Source organism: Salvelinus alpinus, chromosome 5 (genome assembly GCF_045679555.1).
Source record: "Salvelinus alpinus chromosome 5, SLU_Salpinus.1, whole genome shotgun sequence".
Classification (NCBI taxonomy): Eukaryota; Metazoa; Chordata; class Actinopteri; order Salmoniformes; family Salmonidae; genus Salvelinus; species Salvelinus alpinus.
This window is the reverse complement of record NC_092090.1, coordinates 32,946,760-32,973,592: the sequence shown is the minus strand read 5'-3', so window position 1 is coordinate 32,973,592 and position 26,833 is coordinate 32,946,760. Positions and strand designations below refer to the sequence as shown.

At 44.7% G+C, this 26,833-nt stretch overlaps 1 pseudogene; it reads right to left on the bottom strand.

Annotated features, from left to right (window-relative positions):
* The window catches only part of LOC139575949 (malonate--CoA ligase ACSF3, mitochondrial-like), a 35,430-nt pseudogene that overhangs the window by 6,982 nt on the left and 1,615 nt on the right, over nucleotides 1-26,833 (bottom strand).

The window sequence follows — 26,833 nt, the reverse complement described above, 5'->3', positions numbered from 1 at the left end:
CCTCTCTCTCTCTCTCCTCCCTGCCTCCGCCGAGCACAGCATCAATAGAGGGCCCATCTGTTCCCATACATCACGCACTTCATTTCAGTTTATTAGCCGGGATAAATCATAAATATTTCATTATACATCACGGGCGGCTGTCGCAGGGACGCCGCAATTTATCACCGCTGCCCTCTCTCCCGGCTCCGCGTCGGAGCAATAAGCTTTCCAGTCTATTAAACAAGATTGATACAGTGTGTAAATTTAGATATTGGGAATTTCTTCACAGACCACTGCTCTGCACTGATAGGCCGGGGCAACGGGGGAGGAGGGGAGGACGAGGGGAGGAGAGGAACTGGATGGGTGTTAACATCAGTAATAGTGTATTTACAGTTTCCCCTTCCTTCCCTTCGGTTTTAAGGAAGAAAACCCCAAAAGCCAGGAATAATTTAGTCACAGGCGTGTAGCCCCGTTCTCATGTAAATAGAAAGTAGAATGAGAACATGTTTTACATGACTACAGATGCCTGGAATGCCATGGGGTTGGAGGGGAATATATGCATAGCTTTTCACTTCACCCCTCTTTACTGCTCAATGATGTCTGCGGGGAAAGGGGTCTACACAACACAGCAGACAGACATATTACTAACATACAGTACAGTCAAACACACTTCAGCTGACTTTGAGACACTTGGTGCTCACTTGACGATGGCTGTTGTGACCTTCTGTCTTTGAGGAAGGGGAAAATAAGGAGAGAGAAACAGCGTCTGTTTGGAATGAGGGACCACTGGGAATAGTGATTGGAGAAGAAACCCGATAAAAATGGAAAGGGGGGCTTTTGGAAGTGTGTTACCAGGACACACTGAAGAATACTTGTGAATTGGCATCCCAGTCTCAGTACTGTTGTGGAGGACAAGCGGAGGAGGAGGGAGATATGGACGAGTGGCTTTCTTAATTAAAACGATAAGAAGCCTAATTGCGCTGGGCTTTCATCTCCTTGGTAGGCATGGGGGGGGAAAAGCGATGGATGGAACGGAAGAAAAGAAAAACAGTGGAGTGAGGAAAGAACGGAATAGAAGATGGAGTGCAGAGAAAGTTCCTGGTCTGCAGTGGAATGTCTCCACTCCTCTCTCCTCTCAGCACCTTCCCAGTGTCTGTCTCCCCCTGCCTGCCACCATGATCTCAAGCTTGGCTGGAAGTCTGAGACAGGGAAAAGGTCAGGGAAGTGACAGTGAGCACTGCCCAAAGCCAGAAAAAACACAGAGGCACAAACATACACCCACACTTGTCTTTGGGTGCTCTGGGCACACTCAGTGGTAAGGTTACACCGTAGGAGGTTTTGGTCTGTGAGGCGGGGGGGGGGGGGGAGAAAGGGCAGAGTGAGACAAATGACAAAGGCCACGCTCAACGTCACACACACTTCTGTCAACTCCAGGCGCCGCTGCTCTAGTTAGAGAGGGACACATGGAACAACGTCTGTGCCAGTTGAAGGACATCAAGTCAGTCCTGTATCAGTCAGTCAGCATTTTCCCCTCACACAAGACGCCATCAACCAACTAAGTAGCGCAGTGATGAAGATAAGCCAGTAGCCTTGTTCTCAGTGAGAACATCCAGCATCACAGCAAGAGGAGAAGGCCTTATCGGAGCTGGATGAATGGGGGGGGTCTGCTACTCTGTTCACAGCCATCTCTCTTTAAAGAACAACAGTCAACACAAAGCAGGGAGACATTAATATTAATGCCAACATTAAAACCCAGGCGGCTAAATGGAACAGCTAATGAGGATGAATAACAGACAACCGCTGACAAAAATCACCAGCTCTGATGTTATTTATCATCCTTAACTTTTGTCACCGCTCCTTTTTTGCGTAATTAATATCGTACGAGAAAGCGGCTTCGCACTTGGATGAGTGATCTAATTTGTTTAATACAATGCAATTAAAGGGAGAGAATTGCTTTATGTTAATGTTACTGACTATGTTGCTCGCGGTTGATTATCGTCTTGGCGAGATAGCGAACAAAACTTTTACGATTGATAACCTCTCCCGGGAGATCTGGCGTGTACTTAAGCTAACTACTTGACTACAGTTTGCATGCAACTGTTCACCATGTTTGACACACAGAGCCGGTGCAGTAGCAAGCACCCTAGAATCTAAACCGAAACCATTTATGCCAAGACATAGCAGAGATCAACATGGCAGCACACTGCCTACACTGTAGCGGTAATGCTGGTATTCCTATCAATGTACTGTAGGCATTTCCCTGCCTTATCAGCGAGTCTAAAAAGACTAACGGCCTGTTCCTTTCATCCTACCTATACCTCCATCCTCTCCTCTCACGGCCAACTCTATCAGAACAGCACAAAGAGGTCCCTCCATCCCCTTCCATCTGCCATCAGCCACAGAATGCCCACAGTTGACAGCCAGCTCAGAAAATACTCAATATTTATCTATCAGTCTTTCCACTAAAAAGAGAAAATCAATGCCAAGACAAAAGTAGAGTAGGTCAATAAATCTAATGCGGGCTGTCCTCCCGGAGTCTTTGTTTCTTCTTCGGGCACACAGAATGTTTATAGCATTTCAATGTAGAACTAGTGGTTTACCACATATCCTGCAGACACAAGTGCTTACTGTGTTGAATTGCAATACCTGTACCAGAGTATTTGAATACACAGAGTCCCACATGTCAACACCTTGATTGGAACATATCATTAGAATGGAAGTGTAGCCTTACCATAGGGGAAATGGAACAGGGGGAGGGTGAATGGTAGAGCCGTGAGGGGAACATGACATGGGAGGGGCACTGTGTTGTGACCGGAGGTGAAATGTGACATTGGGGAGGGTGATAGGGAAGGAATGCTTAAATCACTAGTGATGGCTGCCTGCCTGGAAAATAAGGCACACTGCTGGCTGACTGTCTGTCTGTCTGTCTGTCCTGCAGACTCTAGTTTCACCTCAGCTGAGAGGTTAAGACTGACAAAACTTTAAAACCTAACACGCACTGAGCACACACACACAAATGTAAAAAATATTTGCAGGTTGAATGACAAATCCGGCCATAGAACAAACTACACACAAAGTCAACGGACCACAGCCTAATGATTGTGGGAAAAAATGTATAAATGAGAGTATCGCAATTTTATTTTGGGAAGATATTATATTGATTCTATAACTCCAAGTATCAAAACAAAATCAAATATACAGTATATGAGGAAAGAATTCAGACCCATTGACTTTTTCCACATTTTATTACCTTACAGCCTTATTCTAAAATTGATTAAATAGTTTTCCCCCCTCATCAATCTACACACAATACCCCATAACGACAAAGCAAAAACAGGTTTTTAGACATTTTTGGAAATGTATGAAAAAACCCCGGAAATAACACATTTACATAAGTATTCAGACCTTTTAATCAGTACTTTGTTGAAGCACCTTTGGCAGCGATTACAACCTCGAGATTTTTGGGGTATGACGCTACAAGCTTGGCACACCCATTCTTTCTCCCAATCTTCTCTGCAGATCCTCTCAAGCTCTGTCAGGTTGGATGGGGAGCGTCGCTGCACAGCTATTTTCAGGTCTCTCCAGAGATGTTCGATCGGGTTCATGTCCGGGTTCTGGCTGAGCCACTCAAGGACATTCAGAGACTTGTCCCGAAGCCACTCCTGCGTTTTCTTAGCTGTGTGCTTAGGGTCGTTGTCCTGTTGGAAGGTGAACCTTCGCCCCAGTCTGAGGTCCCGAGGGCTCTGGAGCACGTTTTCATCAAGGACCTCTCTGTACTTTGATCTGTTCATCTTTACCTCGATCCTGACTAGTCTCCCAGTGCCTCCAGCTGAAAAACATGCCAACAGCATGATGCTGACCTCATGCTGTTGTAGAAACATCTCAAGGATGATCAATGAAAACAGGATGCACCTGAGATCAATTTCAAGTCTCATAGCAAAGGTTCTGAATACTTATGTAAATAAGGTATGTTTTTTATTCTTAGTAAATTTGCAAACATTTCTAAAAACCTGTTTTCGCTTTGTCATTATGGGGTATTGTTTGTAGATTGATGAGGAATAAAATCAATTATAGCATAAGGCTGTAACAAAATGTGGGAAAGGGAAAGAGGTCTGAATACTTTCCAAATGCACTGTAGTGTATGTGTGTTTGCACTTGTGGTGTGTGTGTGTATGTGTGTGTGGTAAAGTAATGGTAATGAGCCTGGCTCTGTGAGAGGTTCTGCTCTCCTCTCTGCCCTGAGATGAGCTGAGGGAGGATGAGCTCCACTCCTCTCCTCTCCTCCTAGTTAACATTCTCCCCTCTCCCTCCAGTGGCCTGCACACCCACATCCAAGCCTGCCTGTTATTTACGAGCACAGCAAGGCTAATGTGCAGTCCCCAAACAGTGCTTACCCGAGCACTGGCAACTTTTAGGACGCCTCCATTATTCATAAGTATGTGCACGCAGCATTTGGAAAATTGCTAATGCTTTCCCTCCCAGCCATCTTTATTTATTGATATATTTATTTATTTATTGTTTTTCAGCGCATAATCCATTCCCGGGGAAAAAGAGTGAGCTGTCCTGCTAGAGCGCCGGAGACCAGCTGAACCCCACTTCTCCCAGTCTCTCCCTCTCTCCATTTCTATCTCTGTAGCCCTACCGCTAATAAAATTAATGGTCTTGTTTACGAGGGACAGTCTTAAGGACTCCACTGGCACAATGGAAAAACCTTATTAGTAAGAGCCTAACCACACAGGCAGGCAGCCTGCACACAAACACCAGAGGCAGACGAAATCTGACCACAACAGTCAATATCTCACGGAGGGAGTCGAAGATAACGATCCATCCACAACATTGGTTATGAATTCCTCACACCGTCTGCGTGCTTGTGTGTCACCAGGTTGAAAGATGTTAAGATCCTGATAGAGGGATGAGAATAGTGGAGGCAAGGTTTCAGTTACTACGTCCAGAGACCGGCTCATCATTAGTGCTGTATACTTGGGAGGCCATTGGCATGGTAGACCCCAGTCAAACAGTCAGTAACTCTAAACCAGTGTGAATGATCTGCTCAAAAGGTAGCCTGGAGTCCCTGGCCAGTTAACGAGACTGGCACACACTGTCCCTCTCCTTGGTAGGTAATCTAGCAGACACAGACAGCTGAAAGGGAGCTACTGAGGAGTACGTTTGAAAGCAGGGCAGATTGGAGGAGAGGAGAGGCCGAGTGAGTGAGTTGACACAAAGAGAAGTGAGGAAAATCAATGGGAACAAACGTGGTGTGGAGATGGGCGCAAAGTGAGCGCTCAACAGGGTGACAGCTTATCCATAGAGGTGCCAGTCAGGCTGCAGCAGGGCCACACTTACCCAATTAAAGAGACCGCCAGGCAAACAGAAACCATGTTGACCTCTTGGCTCTCCCTGTTCTTTTCTCTTCCTCCCTCTCTTCCTCTCTCGTCCTCTCTCCTTCTTCCCTCTCTCCTTCCCCCCGCTCTGCCTGAGGGAGTCTGTGTGTGTGGTAAAGGGTGAGCACACAGGGTCAAATCCAATAGGAGGATGAGAGGGTTAAGAGTTGAGATGGTGAGAGACAGACAGCTAGTTCAGGTGAGGGTAAAGAAAGGGAGGGAGGGAGGGATGGAGGAGGAGTGTTAGATGGAGAAGCGAGCTGGCGTAGAGGGGGAGAGTGTAAGAGGGGGAGTAGGTGTGAGGGTGAAAAGGGTATGAGTGTGAGAGGAAGTCGGTGGAAGTGAGGGAGAGTGTAAGTAGTACTCGTCTTGAAACTCACACCTTTTCACACTGCCTACCAACAGAGCCAAGATCACACATAGTGACAAACAAAGAACCATGCACTGGACAGGGAATAGCATTGTGAAAACTGACACCGTGTCATGAGTTTATCATTACAGTAAGGCCCTCTGCACACATTCTCCAGTCTCCCTATTCAAATACATGAACTGGCCACAAGCCTTCAGATGAGGTGACATCAGATCTGACACTCCTAACACCTAGAAGGGCAGCAGAATAGAGTGAATAGGCCTGGGCATATAGGGTATGTCAAAGTAAATGTAAAGTAGTGCTGTAGTGAGCAGAGGAGGCTGCTGGGACAAGCTATAGGAGGACAGGCTCATTGTAATGGCTGGAATGGAATAAATGAAACGGTATCAAACAAATCCAACAAATGTTTGACTCCGTTCCATTCATTCCAGTCCAGCCATTACAATGTGCACGTCCTCTTATAGCTCCTCCCACCAATCTCCGCTGGTAGTGAGGATATAGCTGCCTATGGAGCTGGTGGATGCAGGGTCGCCATGGCAAGCAGGCTGCCTGAGGTGATGGTGCGTGTGACTGTGTGTGTGTGTGCATGTGTATGTAGGATGGAGCAGGCAGGCGGGTGGGCAGGCAGGCAGGCAGGCAGGCAGGGTGCTTGGCAGTAGCAGTGGCTGGCTAGGGGACTGACTGGCTGGCTGGTCTGTCTGCTGGGAGCTGATTGTGCTGGCTCTCATTATCCGGCCAGTGGGCCTAATGGAGTGTGACAGCAGCGTGCGGCGCACTGGAACTCTGTCCTTCCAGCCCTAAAAGCCAATTAAACCCACTCCACCCTGCCAGCTCCCGCCTTCCTCCCTGCCAGCTCTCCCTAACTCTCTCCCTCTCTGCCCCTGCAGCCCCCTCTCCATCTGTACCTCCTCCACTCTTTCTTGCCCACTTCTCTCCATTCTTTATCCCTGCCCATCTCTCTCTCTCTGAGCAGCTCCTCTCTCCCCGTAGCCCTGTTCTAAAGCAGGGCTCCTTGGGGGAATGCACTGGGCCAGAGAGGGCCTAGTCGGCCTCTGCACCACTGACAGCTCTGCTCTTCTTCTCCCCAACCCACAGAGGAGTCACAACCATTTAGAGAGGAGAAATGCCTCCCAGCACCAAAAACACACAACCTCCATTTATCACAAGCCAGTCACTGAAGGGGAGCGAGACGCCTTCTTCCTAAATGTTTAAATACAGCTCCTGGAGAAAGAGAGGTCAGGACAAGCGTAGTTCTGACAATGTGCCTCATCCAGTGTTCTGGGTGTGATTGGTGAAGTAGAGAGAACATGATGAACACTAGCCAATATTTCACATGAGCTAGTGGTCATGTGAAATATTCACTAGTCTTTCGCAGCCCTCTCGTAGTATTGTATCATCAGGCTGTCCCTCAAGTTATGAGCCTGTGTCCTGTAGCTGCATACCAGTCAATAAATCATGAGATGACAGTGTGTTCCTGACAGACACTGTACTGTACCTGTTTTGAACCAGCCGTCCTCAGTGAAAGACTCCCTGGTGGCCTCTGGTTTGTTCCAGTACTCTGTGAAGACCTGGTCTCCTCGCACCATCAGCTCCCCCTCCTTCCCCTCCAACGCACCTAAAGACAGACACACACACACACACTACAGTGGGTGGCTAAGACAGACAGGGTCCTGGACATGCTAACCGTATATGTTTTTTAACAACATGAACATTCTCCTTAGACAGATATTTTTTTCCTACAGAATCTGGAAGTTCTACTGTATCTATGGATGTGAGTGTTTCTGACTGCTGAATACCTGAGTTTCTCTGCTGTTGCCCTCGGCGACGGTGGTGCTGGCTGCTTTCGTCATGACGATGCAAACCTCCACTCCTGGAAGAGGGACACCGACTGCACCTGCACACACACAAACACATACAACGCTAAATACTCACATCATGCATGCACAATGGAACTAATTACACTCTCACAATTAATGCGAATGGTTTTAAATAAAAAACATTTTCACGCCCAAAATATTTGCATCAACAAATACAAATGAAAATATAGTGATTTAATGACAATCCTTCTCCTACACATATGAATGCACACACATTCCCCTCTCCTGAGGCATTTTCTCCTTCTGTCTGACCTATAGAGAGATAAGCTCTAATGACTGCCTCCGCCAAAAGAGAAGGAAACCTTTGTGCAGCCTGCTCTCTCTCTGTGTGACACTGTGGGCCATGTCATTTCACAGGCCACTGCTCTCCCAATAAAGAACAGGGCAGACAGGCCATGATTACAAAATAACTCCCTGCTTCATATTGATCTAATCAACTTTAGCCCTGATTGGCAATGCCAATCAAACACACTCCGTTTCCACTTCATCAGCAGAGCGAGAAGCACAGCGATACAAACTCTCTTCCCATCGTTTCAAAACCAGACCAGCCTAGTTTATCTCTGTCAAGTCAGTCTTCTCTCTAAAGCCACTTCCTGTCCTATCCCTCCTGCCACCGTCCCCTTCATTCAAGGGTTTTTTTGTGTGAGAGGATGACGTCCATCTCAGTCCCTGTCTTTTTGTTTTTCTCCCAGGGTTGTGTCCCAGTGAGCTGGGTAATCGTCAGCGTGTCCTCATCGCTCCTCACCCTCCAAACACAGCAGAAAGCTGCCAACGACGGGGTGATAAAAAGAGCTTTCTCCCCTCAATCACAAAACTAACCAAAATCCATTTATACTTGAGCCCGAGCAATCTCTTGCGCTTCCCCTCTTGGTCTCCCTCGCTTTTTCTCTCCATTCAGGAAGGAGGCCAGACATATTTTGGAGCCATGTAACATTCAAGTCACCGTTACTTTACTGAGAATTGAGATTGACTGCCACTTCAAAGGCTACAGGCAGAACAGAAAGACTGGAGGGGAATTACAAAAAGGGGACGAGGGCTAAACGAGTGACTAGAAACTCAAAATAGAAAATAAAAATATTACAGAGCCGTGCTCTACCCACATTCCACACAGGGAACAATTACTAACCATGCAGGGGAATGAGGACAGCATTGAGAGGGACATAAGGTTGTTGAGTGACAGCTGGAAATGGCTAATGAACTGATACGGCCAACATCAGCCCTCTGCCGAAAATAGCAGAAATAATCAATTCAAACAATAACAACAACAACATTGCAGTGGTATTAGGAATAAGATAACATCTTATTATGCTGACGTCCTCATTACTGCCCTTTTCTTCATGCCTATTAAAGCAGAGTTGAATTAATATAGCTTTATAGATATACAGTAAGTAAGTGTGTGTGTGTGTGTGTGTGTGTGTGTGTGTGTGTGTGTGTGTGTGTGTGTGTGTGTGTGTGTGTGTGTGTGTGTGTGTGTGTGTGTGTGTGTGTGTGTGTGTGTGTGTGTGTGTGTGTGTGTGTGTGTGTGTGTGTGTAGTGGAATGTAGCTGGCCCTGTGGCGACAGCCCTGTCAGAAACACAATGGCTCCCCTGACTGCACAGAGGCCCATTAACAAGGCTCCATCAGTGGGCCCATCTGAACCTCTAATTACGACTGCAGCATCAGCCATGCCAGCCAGCCACACACTCAACCAGCCAGCTAGAGTTTTCAAATGAGACCAGCCAGGCAGAGAGGAGGAGGAAAAGGAGAGGCGAGGATGGAGGGAGGGAGGGAGGGAGGGAGGGAGGGAGAGGAGCAGAGAGCTGTGCAGCTCCAAACCTGCCCTCCCCATGCATAATTCAGCAGCCTTCCTTCACGCTGTGCTCTCTCTGGGCTGCCCTGGGGAGCTGACAGCCCTGCGCCCCCTGGAGCCCCGCTGGAGCACTGCTGCTCAAACCCCCCAACAACCTCCCCACAACCTCCCCCAAACACAAAGCACAAGGAAGGGAGAAAGTGAGATGGAGAGGGGAGAGAGAACGGGAAAGGGGAGAGGAGAGAAGGGGGAGGGGGGAAAGGGTGTGAAGTGAAAGGGTGGGGGTTGAGATGCTCAAAGTCATTCTGCTGAAAGGGGACATGTGTCTCCTGACAGGGCTGGTGTTAGAGGGGGAAAACAAAAGAGGGAAAAAAAACAGAATGAAAGAAAAAAAATACAAATGAGATGGAGATGAATAGATTAAGAGAGAGACATAGCTTTAGGGTATAGCCTACTCCTCAGTGTGAAGCCAAACATGAATCAAATTACAACCACCAACATGATACAAATATGACCAATATTCTTGTATTATTACAAAACTGTGTGTATACTCACTCATAAAATAACAATACATAACAATACAATACATAAATAAACTCATAATAAAACACAAGTTGATTAGTTAACAGTTGACAGTTGTTTTGAAGGGGTGGAGTGACGTGGAGGAAGGGGGGGGACTGGAGTGTTCTTTTCTGAGAGCTCTATGGTTGTTATTGATTTGTTTTACCTACTTTAAAAGGAGACGGCATCGCACACGCTCTTCCACAAGTGTCTCAGACTGCTGCTGGAAAGACGTCGATGCGACCGCAACGTCTCAGAGCTGGTCTTAATAACCACCTCCCAGGATTAAATAGAACCTGCCTCTTTATTTCAAACAAGCGCTCACAACAACAGACACCGCATTAGCTGGGCTACTGACAGTCAAATTAGCCTGCCTTGTCATACCGCTGCTTTGAAGATCCTCCACTCAAAAAGACTAGAAGGGGAACGGAAAGACTAAAGAAAGGAACACAGCCCTCCAGTCACCGGAGGATCGAACCAGAAACAACAACAGCAGCATAGAGCTTTGATACCTGGAATGAGAACATAGGTAAACCAGACAGAAATAGTCTGATCAACACCATGTTCCTCAGACAACTGAGACAACTGTCAGACAGGGCAAAAAGATAGCGCTCCAACAGAGCCTAATGCATGTTGTAATATGAATTAAAGACAGTCTCACTGTCATATAGTTTCTGGATGTGTGTGAGGTTATGCCATCACTGTACAAAGGAAAATGGTGGTGGTCAATGGTGTGTCTACCTGGGATGCGAGGACCCTTCAGGGGGTTGGACAGGGCCATGCCTATCTCTGTCATGCCGTAGCGCTCCAACGGGGTGTGTCCTGTGATCTCCTCCCAGCGTAGCAGGGTGGGCTGAGGCAGGGGGTGGACGAGCCAGACACCATCAGCCTGGGGTTAGAGGGGGCAGTCTGGGTCACACTCAGTAAAGGCCCAGTCTCTGATGAAGCCATCTCTTTTCAATGGCCTTAGCATTGACTGGAGTAGCTTCAGGTGGGAGAAGGGTTGGAAAGGGAGGGTATATTACTGTAAACCTTCTAAGTTTACCAGTGAACTACCAGAATTTGGTGACTTTCAAGTTTTGGGGTGAATTTTACAAGATGACATCTAGTGGCCTTTTGGGGTACTTCAGATTATTACATGTGTCTAATTATCTCTGGCCCTGTGTGGCCTTATCAAATATTGACAAAGCTGTAAAACATTATCTTAAATCAGGATTCCCCAACTAGCGGACCATGAGCCAAATTTGGCCCGCGGTTGGTTTTATTTCGCCCCCCCAACCAAGGTTTAAAATTATTATGTTTTAGTCAAATATGATATCTGTTTGGGTTTCTTGCGGTCAATTTGCAGTCTACAAATTATTTGTAGTTATGTTCCGGCCCCCAAACCATCCGCTCAATAAATGTTTTTATCAGCCTGTGGCCTAAATATAAACCATCAACTTAGTGAATACCATTGGTGTTTGAAGAGCGACTGCCCCTGAAAAGCAACTTCTCGCTTTGAAAACAGCCAATGTGGCATCGATATGAGTTAAAAACCTTTATTCTAGTGTCAAAATGTACTACAAAGTGTAAATAGGATAATTTTGGTCATAAAGTCTGTCTCATCTAAAACGGAGATTTGCGAGATGATAGGATAAAATGGTATGTTACAGAATGAAGGGTACCGTAAGAGTTTTCCGTGGGTTGGATTTATTTTAATCCTGCCCACATGCCCACAGCTGGCAGTACCCAAGTAATCACCAATTCACAGAGCAGCTGCACGCGACCCAATCATAACGTCCATGGCCAATTTGGTTTGACGTTCAATATCCCTATGGGGCTAGTGAAGGGCCATCAGTAAATTACACAATGTACATGGGACAATATTTTAAAATGACAAAAGCTCCAAATTTCAATTACTTAAAAACCTCAAACCAACTATAAATTGTAGAAATTAATTTACAATATTGAAAGCATTTAATGTGCAACATGATAATATTGTCCTATTTAATTTATTTATTTGTCATTTATTTGAAGATCCCTAACTAGCCTCAGAGATAGGCTATCAAATGTCAAACCTACTTTGCCACGGTCACACCAATATGTCTTTGTTGTAAATGTTTTTCAGTTTTTCAACTGTTAGCAACTGTGAAAAAAGTCAATAGTTTGAAGAGTCACAGAGTTAATTGAAAACAATGCCATTGTTGATTAGATGCTTTTCCCATTAATTAGGCAATTTTCTCTTGAACCATATGGTCTATCCACTAGAAACATAAAACATTTATACTTTATATGAAGTTTTTTAAAGTTATTAAATTATAAATGATCAAAGTTACCATAAATTTCCTGTTAATTACCAAAATTACCAAAGATTCAGGTCACTTTGGTAAATTACCGGTAGCTTTGCAACATTAGGTTGGGGTAACATAAGTGCTAGGCTTTACATAGAGTTTATAACTCTATTCCATCTGTCGCGTCCCAATGCTTTCTTCACTCTCTCTTGAGCATAAGCCCTGGTACATTTGGAGAAAGCATCTGTCACATCACACTACAAAGCCCTGTCTCTCTTTAAAACCCATCCCTTTGATCTCTGACACATATCCCTTCCCCTTCAAACTATCTCTTCACTCTCTGACGGAATGAGAAACCACTGTCCAGATTCATGACAACCCATTCGCTCTGAAGATGTCTTGTCAGAGATTTTAAGAAAGTCATTTCATCACAATAGATAAGCAATGAGCTTGTTAAAGATATTCGTCCACTTATATGAATATTATGATACTGCTAATGATGGAGATCTACTCATTTCCTGTGGTATTGATACTAGTATAAGTAGACTATAAGGTCCTTGCTGCCTGATTCTCTCCTTGCAGACAGCCCTGACAAAGTCCTGGTCGTGTGGCTGGGTGAAGTGCTGCTCATAGTAACGGATCAGCTCGGAGTAGATGGTTGGAACAGCCATGAACACATTTACCATAAGAGCCATGGAGCTGAGCAGGACCTCCCATACCTGAGGGGGAGGGAGTCAGAAACAGTATTTTACATTGTACGTAGATGGAATATCTACCCCCATATTAATGCAAACAAAATAATTTCATCCAGATCACAATATGTAAAGTAGATGGATAGGGTGTCATGGTATTGTGAGATCACAATATGTAAAGCAGATGGATAGGGTGCCATGGTATTGTGAGATCACAATATGTAAAGCAGATGGATAGGGTGCCATGGTATTGTGTGATCACAATGTGTAAAGAAGATGGATAGGGTGCCATGGTATTGTGAGATCACAATATGTAAAGTAGATGGATAGGGTGTCATGGTATTGTGTGTACATTATTTACAGTGAATGAGGATCGAGGCGAGGGCCTGGCTGAAGATGAAAACTGTCAACAGGCTAGTTTATTACAAAAACGTTGACAGGATCGGTAAAGGTCAGTCTAACAGCTTCTTAAAGAGGAATTCAACAGGAATGTTATTGAGGTCAGTCATAACACTGGGGCACGTTGCCTTTTAAAAATACATTTTGCCTGCTTTTTAATTTACTTTTTACAAATGTGGAGCCAAGAGCCAGTCACCCTCCTCCTTCTCTTTTTCAGTCGTACACAGAGATGGATGCACATAAACAGAGACTAACTGACACATGGTTACACATTTATACATAAGCGCCTCGCATACACTCACACAAGGACAAAGCTACTTACACAGTACACACGCATACAAACACAGACACACACACACAGATATTACGAGTCCCTCATACACCCCCCCCGGCACGCCTGGCTGCACCCCCAACACACAGTGGGAGGACAGTGTGAATTAATTGAAGGTGAACGACAGATTCTCCTTGGCTCTGTCCCCCCTGGGAGCACGCGCACGTCTCTCCCTCCTAGAACCTCCTCCCTCATTCTCCCTCATCCTCTCTCACACACCCTCACTCTCTCCATTTCATCATTTCCTGCTTCACTGCCCCTACTCTTATCAGTCTTCCTCTGTCTGTCCCTCTCTCCATCACACCCCACACCGATTCTCTCCTCATCTGCCACCCATTCCTCAGCTTCCCCTCCTCCCTGTCCTCTTAAATCACCCTCTTTTACTGCCTACTCCCTTTAGTTAACTTCCCCTTCTCAACTTACCTGCTTCGTCATTTTATCAACCCCGCCTTTTCGCTCCTCTTCCCTTCATCAAGCTCTAAATATTGCAATATCAAAATAGATTAAGGTTTAAAAATGATGTGTCTATTAAATAAACAGGCAGAAGCGTGGACTATCCCACAGAGACCCATCTATTCACACAAACTCACAAAACTTTATCTATCTGCTCAGCCACACACATCCACAACCACGCACACACACGGACAGACTAGATAGCGCTGGTTCAGAGGGGAATATTATTTCCTGTGTCTGTTCTGGGCATTCTGGGCCGTGTCTATCAAGCGCAGTGGAGCGCTTCCCCCAGCAGCCACTCAGGAGGGGGGAAAAGCCAATTTATGTCCATCAAAGAGCTGCCCTCCACCTGGGGGAGTGTATGTTGGAGACCCTCGGCTGCAGCCTGCATCCCAAACAGCCCTTAACCCAGCAGCATCCAGCTACTCTCTACTAGCCCTGTAGTCAGTACCTTTTCTCCACCACCACACAATGATGCAGTTCAGTTCAGTTTTGTGAGGATGGATCATGACCTCCCAGCCATTAACCTCTTGTCCTCTGCTCTCCTGGCCTCTGGTCCCGATGGCGCATGAAGCTGGAAGTATTTGAAGCGTGCCATATTGCTGAATGAGACTGAATGGTACCCCCCAAAAAATCGCTAAGGATCATGGTTAAAGTGGCCATAACTAGCAAAGGATCATGGTCGTTGTAATCGTTTTCATCTTGCCTGAGAGAGTCAACCTTAATATCTACGGCATGAGGGCGCAAGCCTCCTCATAGCCTGCCAGCCCATAATTGGTCTGTCAGAACGTGATCCTGTGCGCTGACAAATGTAGACGTCAGAATAGAAATATATCTCGATTTGTAGCGAATTTAAAAAATGATTCACCGGAATTGTTTTCTAAGGCAGACCGGGGCTTTTGGCACTGCTAGTTTGCTACACAGTAGCCGACCAGCAGAGCTCGAGATTTCACGCTCCAGACTGGACACTGGGGGCCTGCTGGAGCCACACACCCACTCCTCTGCTTGATTGACCGAGCAGAGCACTCCTTCCTCTTTGGCCAGAAACAGCGTAATTGGGAATATTTTTTATTTACCCGCAATTTGAGAAATTTACCAAACCCATATGCATTGGTTGCGTAACCCATTAGGGAGTCCACCCACGGTGCGCAGCATGAAATAAATCACATTTAGATTATGGTAATTCATCCAAACAGAACATGCAACTCCTGTAACGAAGCAGCCAATGCAATTCGTGGGAAAACACCATTCTGAACAGTTCACCTGATGAGAGCTTTTCCGTATCTCTTAGAAACGTAGAAAGAGGGGGAATCTAAAGATGCAACAACTAGGATGGTTTGCTAATATGACTAGGATTGCACCTTTGGCTTCTGAATGGACAAGGAAAGAAGGTTGATATAAAAACAAATACATTTGCCAAAATTAGGCTATATAGGCCTAATTACTCCTGTCTATACAGAAATAAATAAAATAATTCAAAATCATTAGCTTCTTTAAAAAAAATAGATGTGAATTGATTCAAATCACAAGCTTATAGGCCTATGCATATTTGAGAAGCCCGCAATTTGGGTAGCGCACATGGCAATAGGCCAAGTTGATAAATGAGTTGCGGCTGTCAGTGAAAAGCATCTAAAGTATGTGTGAAGATAGTGTCTTGAGTATAATTTAAAATGTTGAGACAAGAAGGGAGAAGTGTGTTGCGAAGATATAGGCGAGATCCTTTTAACACGTACATTTGGATTGTCACGCTTGTTTCACCCTCATGTTAGTGCTAGCAAGCAGGCTAGGTAGTGCTAGCAAGCAGGCTAGGTAGTGCTAGGTATCAACAGCCAATCCAGTAGTCTGGAAACTATAGTGAGCTTCGATTGGTCAATAGCAAGGCGATTTCTCTGAGTATTAGTATAAAGTTCAACTTTCCCCAACTGTTGTCCCCCCAGTTTTATCAATGCAATATGATACAAAATGTGGCAAAGGTGTGCTTCAGGACCATGCGGACGCCTCGGTCGACTGGATTTCGGACCGCGTGGACACCACAGAGCAGGCTTGAGTAAAGTTCAGTGTGTATGTGTTGAGCTCCGTCACCAAGTTGTAAAAGCCTTAACCTGCCTTAATGACTACCGACCCGTAGCACTCACGTCTGTAGCCATGAAGTGCTTTGAAAGGCTGTTCATGGCTCACATCAACACCATTATCCCAGAAACCCTAGACCCACTCAAATTTGCACACCGCCCCAACAGATCCACAGATGATGCAATCTCTATTGCACTCCACACTGCCCTTTCACACCTGGACAAAAGGAACACCTATGTGAGAATGCTATTCATTGACTACAGCTCAGCGTTCAACACCATCGTGCCCTCAAAGCTCATCAACAAGCTGAGGACCCTGGGACTAAACACCTCCCTCTGCAACTGGATCCTGGACTTCCTGACGGGCCGCCCCCAGGTTAGGTAACAACCGATCCGCCACGCTGATCCTTAACACGGGGGCCCCTCAGGGGTGCGTGCTCAGTCCCCTCTTGTACTCCCTTGTTCACTCATGACTGCATGGCCAGGCACAACTCCAACACCATCATTAAGTTTGCCGATGACACAACAGTGATAGGCCTGATCACCGACAACAACGAGACAGCATATAGGCAGGTCAGAGACCTCCTAGCCGATTGTGGACTACAGGAAAAGGCGGACCGAGCACACCCCCATTCTCATCAACGGGGCTGCAGTCGAGCAGGTTGAGAGCTTCAAGTTCCTTGGTGTCCACATCACCAACAAACTAACATGGTCAAAGCACACCAAGACAGTCGTGAAGAGGGCATGACAAAACCTATTCCCCCTCAGGAGACTGAAAAGATTTGGCATTGGTCCTCAGATCCTCAAAAGGTTATACAGCTGCACCATCGAGAGCATCCTGACTGGTTGCATCAATGCCTGGTATGGCAACTGCTCGGCCTCCAACCGCAAGGCACTACAGAGGGTAGTGCGTACGACCCAGTATATCACTGGGGCCAAGCTTCCTGCCATCCAGGACCTCTATACTAGGCATTGTGTCAGAGGAAGGCCCTAAAAATTGCCAAAGACTCCAGCCACCCTAGTCATAGACTGTTCTCTCGGCTACCGCACGGCAAGTGGTACCAGAGCGCCAAGTCTAGGTCCAAGAGGCTTCTAAACAGCTTATACCCCCAAACCATAAGACTATTGAACATCTAATCAAATGGCTACCCAGACTACTTGCATTGCCCCCCTCCCTCTTTTACGCTGCTGCTACTCTGTTATTATCTATGCATAAGTCACTTTAATAACTCTCCCCACATGTATATATTACCTCAATTACCTCGACTAACTGGTGCCCCCGCACATTGACTCTGTACCGGTACCCCCTGTATATAGCCTCGCTATTGTTATTTTATTGCTGCTCTTTAATTATTTGTTACTTTATTTCTTTAGGTATTTTTCTTAAAACTGCATTGTTGGTTAAGGGCTTGTAAGTAAGCATTTCACTGTAAGGTCTACTGTTGTATTCGGCGCAAGTGACAAATAAAATTTGATCTGTAGTGTTTCCAAATCTAAATGATTAGGAATTATTCACTTTGATGCAAATGTGCTTGCCATTGTTTGGTTTCATGTGAAGCTGATGACTTAGTTCTCATTGCCTGTTACCTTGGTAATAACTTGAAGTGAGGTCAATAAAGTCAGCTAAACCAAAGTGACTTATGTTGTATTTATGTGACTCACTTCAGTTACTAAAACACTATGGAACTCAAGTGGAATTGAATCATGCTAGGTAAATTCAACATAAGTAGAGGATTTAGAAGTGAGCTAATAAAAGCGTTATCTATAGCATTCACTCAATACAACCTTGTTAGATGTACCTAACTCTATTTAGTAGTAATCTATATTTGATCATTAATATTTACTCAACACACTTTTTGAGTGTAGGCAATCTGTATTACTGGGCAATATCAGCCAATATGCTAGATGTAGTTTGAAGAGAGCAGAGTAGGAGAGACTTGAACTTTCTCTTGAGCTATTTTCATAGCCTACCTTTTAGGAGTCGGAAGATCTTCAGACGGAGAAATATAGGTGATCAATATTTATAGTATTAGGCTATAGTAAACTATACCTTAATCATAGACCTATTCTCCGCCCATTCATAGGCTATAGCCTACTCTATTTAATTGAGACCACACGCGCACCTGATCTCGAAGGTATGGCTACTGAACTTAAACAGCAAGAATGATGACAGCAACACTTCCTACGTTTTGCATAGGCCTATAGGATATAGCCTACCTTTTAGGAGGACGATTTGCAGGCAGAGACAAATAAATGGGTAATCAATACTTATTTAAAATGGAAAGGACCAATGCTCGCTCACCATAGTCGCCTACCTATGTGCGCATTGTGCCTTTTCCATTTCAATGATGATTAAAGTTTTTGATTGCACTTCGACTCACGTTGGTTGAGCGCCCTCCACTTTTTTCCATGATCAATATTTATTTACAGACATTGTAGTAAACTACAGTCTCATCATATTTAAGTTAATTTCATATTTAAGTTAACTACCACGTGATTCTCTGCCCATCTAGGCAGCATACTATATTTTAATGAGACCACACATACTAGGCATACTTGAGCTTTCACGCCCAACGAGGAGAGGTAGGCTACTGTTGAAGCAGTAGGTTGAAGCAGTAAGTTGAAGCAGCGAATTCTGAATGTGTGAATAATGCAACAAATATGTGCTTTTAATAGAATAGGTAGGCTAACGCATACAAAGCAGAAAGAGGAACATTTCTAAATAATGTGTGGGACAACAAAATATATTTTCATCCCAAAGTCGTCTGTCTGACCGCCCGCAGAATAAAAAATATTTGCCGAAAACCAAACACTGCATTCCACAGTAAGAACCTCATACCAGCGATCAAGCATGGTGGTGGTAGTGTGATGGTTTGGGGATGCTTTGCTGCTTCAGGTACTGGATGACTTGTCTTAATAAAAGGAACCATGAATTCTGCTCTGTATCAGATAATTCTACAGGAGAATGTTAGGCCATCCATCTGTGAGCTGAAGCAAAGCTGGGTCATGCAGCAAGACAGTATTCCAAAACACACAATCAAGTCTACATGAATATGGTTAAAAAGTGTTGTGGCAGGACTTGAAAAGAGTAGTTCATGCTTGAAAACACACAAATGTCGCTGAGTTAAAGCAGTTCTGCATGCAAAGGTGGGCCAAAATTCCTCCACAGCGATGTGAGAGACTGATCAACAACTACAGGAAGCATTTGGTTGGAGTAATTGCAGCTAAAGGTGGCACAACCAGTTGAGTGTAAGTGGGACATTACTTTTTTCACACAGGAGAATTGGGTGTTGCATAACTTTGTTAATTAATAAAATAAAATATGATTAAAGATCTGCAAATAAAAATATGCAAAAATAGAAAAAATCAGAAAGGGGGAAAATACTTTTTCACAGCATTTACATATATACAGTTAAAGTCGGAAGTTTACTTACACCGTAGCCAAATACAGTTGAAGTCGGAAGTTTACATACACTTAGGATGGAGTCATTAAAACTCGTTTTTCAACCACTCCACAAATTTCTTGTAAACAAACTACAGTTTTGGCAAGTCGGTTAGGACATCTACTGTGTGCACGACACAAGTCATTTTTCCAACAATTGTTTACAGACAGATTATTTAACTTATACTTCACTGTATCACAATTCCAGTGGGTCAGAAGTTTACATGCACTAAGTTGACTGTGCCTTTAAACAGCTTGGAAAATTCCAGAAAATTATGTCATGGCTATAAAAGCTTCTGATAGGCTAATTGACACAATTTGAGTCACTTGGAGGTGTACCTGTGGATGTATTTCAATGCCTACCTTCAAACTCAGTGCCTCTTTGCTTGACATCATGGGAAAATCAAAAGAAATCAGCCAAGACCTCAGGGGGAAAAAATGTAGACCTCCACAAGTCTGGTTCATCCTAGGGAGCAATTTCCAAACGCCTGAAGGTACCACGTTCATCTCTACAAACAATAGTACGCAAGTATAAACACCATGGGACCCCACAGCCGTTATACCACTCAGGAAGGAGACGTGTTCTGTCTCCTAGAGATGAACGTACTTTGGTGCGAAAAGTGCAAATCAATCCCAGAACAACAGCAAAGGACCTTGTGAAGATGCTGGAGGGAATAAGTACAAAAGTATCTATATCCACAGTAAAACGAGTCCTATATCGAAATAACCTGAAAGGCCACTCAGCAAGGAAGAAGCCACTGCTCCAAAACCTCCATAAAAAAGCCAGACTATGGTTTGCAACTGCACATGGGGACAAAGCTCGTACTTTTTGGAGAAATGTCCTCTGGTCTGATGAAACAAAAATAGAACTGTTTGGCCATAATGACCAAAGTTATGTTTGGAGGAAAAAGGGGGAGGCTTGCAAGCCGAAGAACACCATCCCAACCGTGAAGCACAGGGGTGGCAGCATCATGTTGTGGGGGTGCTTTGCTGCAGGAGGGATTGGTGCACTTCACAAAATAGATGGCATCATGAGGCAGGAAAATTATGTGGATATATTGAAGCAACATCTCAAGACATCAGTCAGGAAGTTAAAGCTTGGTCGCAAATGGGTCTTCCAAATGGACAATGACCCCAAGCATACTTCCAAAGTTGTGGAAAAATGGCTTAAGGACAACAAAGTCAAGGTATTGGAGTGGCCATCACAAAGCCCTGACCTCAATCCTATAGAAAATTTGTGGGCAGAACTGAAAAAGTGTGTGCGAGCAAGGAGGCCTACAAACCTGTTTCAGTTACACCAGCTCTGTCAGGAGGAATGGGCCAAAATTCACCCAACTTATTGTGGGAAGCTTGTGGAAGGCTACCCGAAACGTTTGACCCAAGTTAAACAATTGAAAGGCAATGCTACAAAATACTAATTGAGTGTATGTAAACTTCTGACCCACTGGGAATGTGATGAAAGAAATAAAAGCTGAAATAAATCACTCTCTTGTCACGACTTCTGCCGAAGTTGTTGCCTCTCCTTGTTCGGGCGGTGTTCGGCGGTCGACGTCACCGGTCTTCTAGCCATCATTGATCCATTTTTCATTTTCCATTGGTTTTGTCTTGTCTTCCTACACACCTGGTTTCAATCCCATTCATTACCTGTTGTGTATTTAACCCTCTGTTTCCCCTCATGTCTTTGTCAGAGATTGTTTTTATGTCAGTGTTGTATTTAAGTCTGTATAGGTGTGCGACGGGTCCTCGTACCCACTTTTGTTTTTGATGTACATTTAGTGTTTGGAGTATGTTTAGTGGACTGCTATTAAAGAGACTCCATTACACTCCATTTGACTCTCCTGCGCCTGACTTCCCTGCCACCTATACACACGACTCTGACATCTCTCTACTATTATTCTGACATCTCACATATTTAAAATAAGGTGGTGATCCTAACTGACCTAAGACAGGGAATTTGTACTAGGATTAAATGTCAGGAATTGTGAAAAACTGAGTTTAAATGTATTTGGCTAAGGTGTATGTAAACTTCCGACTTCAACTGTGTGTTTACGCTAATATGATGTACAATATTCCATTATGTTTCTATATGATAACAATAGCATAATATATTTAATATGCCATATACTATTTTTTAACAGTTTCACTAATTCATTTTAATTAACTTAATCATTATGACACACCCCTCACCACTGTCATTGGTTACACTAATTGCACTGTGTGTCTACATAACCTGGTTCAAGTATTTATGACATTACCCTGAGGAAGGCACAGTGATGCCGAAACGTTGGTAAATACCCATTAAATTGCTGGGAGATTACACATGGAGTGTGCTTGATAGTTTATAGTTTATTCGCCGTTAGTCAGCACCTCCACACAAACTATTATTCTGGGTGTGCGCCAGCTCATGTTTTTTTGATCTACTTATGATAAGGTAAAATGTTAATGTTTCTGTCTCCACATGATATTGTAAATATATCCAATGCAAAAAACATCTACATTTAAATGGTATTAATATTAATTTGCATATATTTCCATAAATCCCCATATAATCCCATGAATTCCCATATATTCCCGTTAATTCCCACGGAAAGGTTCCACCTCTGAATATTCCCCGAAATGTGCAACCCTAATCATTACACAGGTGCACCTTGTGCTGACGACAATAAAAGGCCACTATAAAATGTGCAGTATTTCTGTCTGTAATAAAGCCCTTTTGTGGGGAAAAACTAATTCTGATTCCCTGGGTCTGGCTTCCCAGTGAATGGGCCTATGACCTCCCAGGGCCACCCATGGCTGCGCCCCTGCCCAGTCATGTGAAATCCTTGGTTAAAGCCTAATTTATTTATTTCAATTACTGATTTCCTTATATGAACTGTAACTCAGTAAAATCGTTGAAATTGTTGCATGTTGCGTTTTGATTTTTGTTCAGTATATATATCATTGGAATGGCTGGAATGGAATAAATGTGGTTTCCATATGTTTGATTCCGGTCCACTTATTCCATTCCAGCAATTAAAATGAGCGTGTCCTCCCATAACTCCTCCCACCAGCTCCAATAAAAATATATATATTCGGGATGGGAAAAACTAAAACCAAATATAAAAAAAATTGAAAATACAATGGGCATATATATTTTTAAATAAGATCATCTTTGAGAACTAACAATCACCAAAATAAAAACTGGACAGAATCAAAAATGTTATGCAATTATGCATTCAGGAGTGTTTTTGTCATGGTATGGGGCCCCCAATGATTTTGTTCAAATTTTTGAGTCACTCAGATAGCATAAGCCATGGCAAAATGTGTAGAATTTCTGTAAATTAGCTTTAAAAATATAACTTTTCTCTCAGCCTCATGGCAAAACGTGTAGAATTGCTGGAAATGTGCTTTAAAACAGATACATTTTGTCACTGCGACCTACATGAGGGCCTCTAAAATTTCCGATCAGTGACCACACCCCCGCAATACCCACCACCTAAGCCCCATTATTATCCAGAAAAAACCCTGCACACACAAACACACACTACCTAGAGTCAGTCAGCACTCAATTTCCATGTCTATCCTCCTGTCTCCTTTTCTGTACTGGTTATCATTCATCTAGTTCACTGGAGGATTCCAACCACAGGTATGTCCATTAGAGGCAATAATACATTTATTTTTCAAAATTATCATCATACACTACATGACCAAAAGTATGTGGACACCTGCTCGTCGAACATCTCACTCCAAAATCATGGGCATTAATATGGAGTTGGTCCCCCCTTTCCTACTATAACAGCCTCCACTCTTCTGGGAAGGCTTTCCACTAGATGTTCGAACATTGCTGCTGGAACTTTCTTCCATTCAGTCACAAGAGCATTAGTTTGGTCGGGCACTGATGTTGGGCGATTAGGCCTGGCTCGCAATCAGCGTTCCAATTCATCCCAAAGGTGTTCGATGGGTTAAGGTCAGGGCTGTGCAGGCCAGTAAAGTTCTTCCACACCGTTCTCGACAAACCATTTCTGTATAGATCTCGCTTTGTGCACGGGGGTATTGTCATGCTGAAACAGTAAAGGGCCTTCCCCAAACTGTTGCCACAAAGTTGGAAGCACAGATCTATCTAGAATGTCATTGTATGCTGTAGCATTAAGATTTCTCTTCAATGGAACTAAGGGGCCTAGCCCGAATCATGAAAAACAGTCCCAGACCATTATAATGTACCACCTCCACCAAACTTTACATTTGGCACTATGCGTTGGGGAAGGTAGCGTTCGCCTGGCATCCGCCAAACCCAGATTCGTCTGTCGTACTGCCAGATGGTGAAGCGGGATTCATCACTGCAAAGAACGCATTTCCACTGCTCCAGAGTCCAATGGCGGCGAGCTTTACACCTTTCCAGCTGACGCTTGGCATTGCACATGTTGATCTTAGGCTTGTGTGCAGCTGCTCGGCCATGGAAACCCATTTAATGAAGGTCCATACTAACATTTCTTGTGCGGATGTTGCGTCCAGAGGCAGTTTGGAACTCTGTAGTGAGTGTTGAAGCAAAGGACAGAAGATTTTAACGCGCTACATGCTTCAGCAGTTCTGTTCTGTGAGCTTGTGTGGCCTACCACTTCGCGGCTGAGCCGTTGTTGCTCTTAGATGTTTCCACTTCACAATAACAGCACTTATAGTTGACCGGGGCAGCTCTAGCAGGACAGAAATTTGACGAACTGACTTGTTGGAAAGGTGGCCCTGCCTCACACTGTAACCAGCCAGCAGTCAAAGCAGAGAGCCACAGAGGGACCAAGTGACGTACTGCCCCTGACAACATGATGGGAGACTATGCTGCTCAAAGCTACCAATGTTATCCTCATGATGTCAAGCCACACAATGGTCACATTGGAGTACCTGTTAATTTTGAGAGATTCATAATTAACATAGGCTGAGTGAAATTGTTATCATAAGAATAGGCGCTATCCCTGCTATAGTGATAAGACTGTATTTCTGTCCATACTAACATTTCTTGTGCGGATGTTGCGTCCAGAGGCAGTTTGGAACTCTGTAGTGAGTGTTGAAGCAAAGGACAGAAGATTTTAACGCGCTACATGCTTCAGCAGTTCTGTTCTGTGAGCTTGTGTGGCCTACCACTTCGCGGCTGAGCCGTTGTTGCTCTTAGATGTTTCCACTTCACAATAACAGCACTTATAGTTGACCGGGGCAGCTCTAGCAGGACAGAAATTTGACGAACTGACTTGTTGGAAAGGTGGCATCCTATGACGGTACCACGCTGAAAGTCACCGAGCTCTTCAGTAAGGCCATTCTACTGCCAATGTTTGTCTATGGAGATTGCATGGATGTGTGCCCGATTTTATACAATTTGAAGGGGTGTCCACATACTTTTGTATATATAGTGTACTCTCAGTACAATTTCCAACCGGTCTATTAGACAGTCACTCAGAAATAGCCTAGAGCTATATTAATATATTACAGTATATCGATTTATTTCTCATTATGACTTCAAGAAAATGAAAAGAAAATCTACAAGGCATCCTCAGGGGTGAGAGTAAAGCGTATGCTGTCTGTTTGGTACACAAGGTCAGGTTAGGTACAAAGAAAGTGAAATGCTCTGATACTACAGTAAACCTCCTCTTTATTGGTTGTCCTCTACAGCCCTTACCTGTCAATCATACCCTTGACTCCCATTAAGTTCTCCTAGACCTTAAAACCCCTCTGACACCACCCCCCTTACCTACTCCACCACCACCTCTCCAAACAAGCACTATCATCCTTCAATGTCACCTCATCGATTGATCTGGCTCTAAAGCCTGTGCTCTGAGTTGGCGTGGTCAGATACAAAGCCACACAGGGCAATCCATCACCCAGCTCCAAACGCTTAGCGTGACAGTCTGGGGGGTAGCACTGACTGCCAACCTGGAGCACTGCCTGCCTGGCTGCCAACACCCATGACCCCCAGCGGCCCGGCGGGATGAGGCAGAGGGGGCATCATGGACCTGTCCGTGTCAGCTCAGCTCCAGGCTCTGTTATTGACACCCCCGGCCCGGTGCTTTCAGCACAGCAACACTGCCACAATTAGCGCCGATGGCTGACAACTAGCCGATAAGGTTGAACAGCAGCCCCCTTCTACTCCCCACCAGCCTCCCGCCCCGGTGTGTCTCCATTGTTCAGGTCTGTGAAGTGGATCCCCGCAAGAGGAGGACAGACAGCCTCCACTGAAGTCCCTTACAGAGCCCTACTTACTGCTAACACACACAAGGCAGACAGCAGTAGAATACCTGACAGCACACAGACAGGGCATGAGGTGGGAGTCAACTGAAACAGCATATTACAAGTAGTAGCAGTAGTAGTGTACTATAGTTGTAATGTACCTTCTGAGGCTGGAAGGTAGGCAGCATAACGGTGGTGGCACCCACCCAGAGAGGTCAGAGCAGCTTGTTGACGATGCCATAGACGTGGTGCAGGGGCAAGGTGTGAAGGATGACATCATCTCTGGACCAGCCCCACTCTGACACCAGAACCTGAACTTGGGAGAGGGGGAGATAGGCCATGAGAGATCCACTGAGCTATTTGGTCATACAATGTGTTCCTACCAGTTCTTTGGACATTTCCTTTCTATATAATGATGGGTAGCTCACTCAAAAGCTTTCATGGTGGTCCTGCCTGAAGGTTTCGTTCTGCCACTCCTTATCAAACATACTTAATGTAACCACCGTGCAAGAAGAGAGTAAACCCCTGTCTTTAGTCAGCACGGCCAGACAGCTGGAAGGAGCAGAGGGAATGGATAGTGTCCCCAAGCCCTCAACCTTCCAGGAACCATCTCTTCCGTGTTCCCTCACCGAGCTCCCTCCCTGGGCTTGTCATTTCCAAATGAATCTCCTTAATTGAGGGTGATCTAATTTTCTACTCTACTGGACATGCAGGTCAATTGTGGTTGAAAATGTACCCCCAAAAAATCCTACATACCCTGAAGTGCCCCATGTAATTAAATAATTTGGCCGATTATTCAGAAAGCTCAAGTGGAACAAAAGGAAAACGACACTATGTCTGTCGTATGTGTAACCTCCGCCAATCCACCCTTACATACTACCACTGGGCTACAGAAAACGGTCTCAACAGAACCTCTGTTAATACCTCAAGAGAAAAATACTTCTGAAGTTCACAGTACCGACAGCAGGAAATAAAAAAATAACTAACTATGTTTCCATCCAATTGGCAACAGATTTTCATGTATTATAAA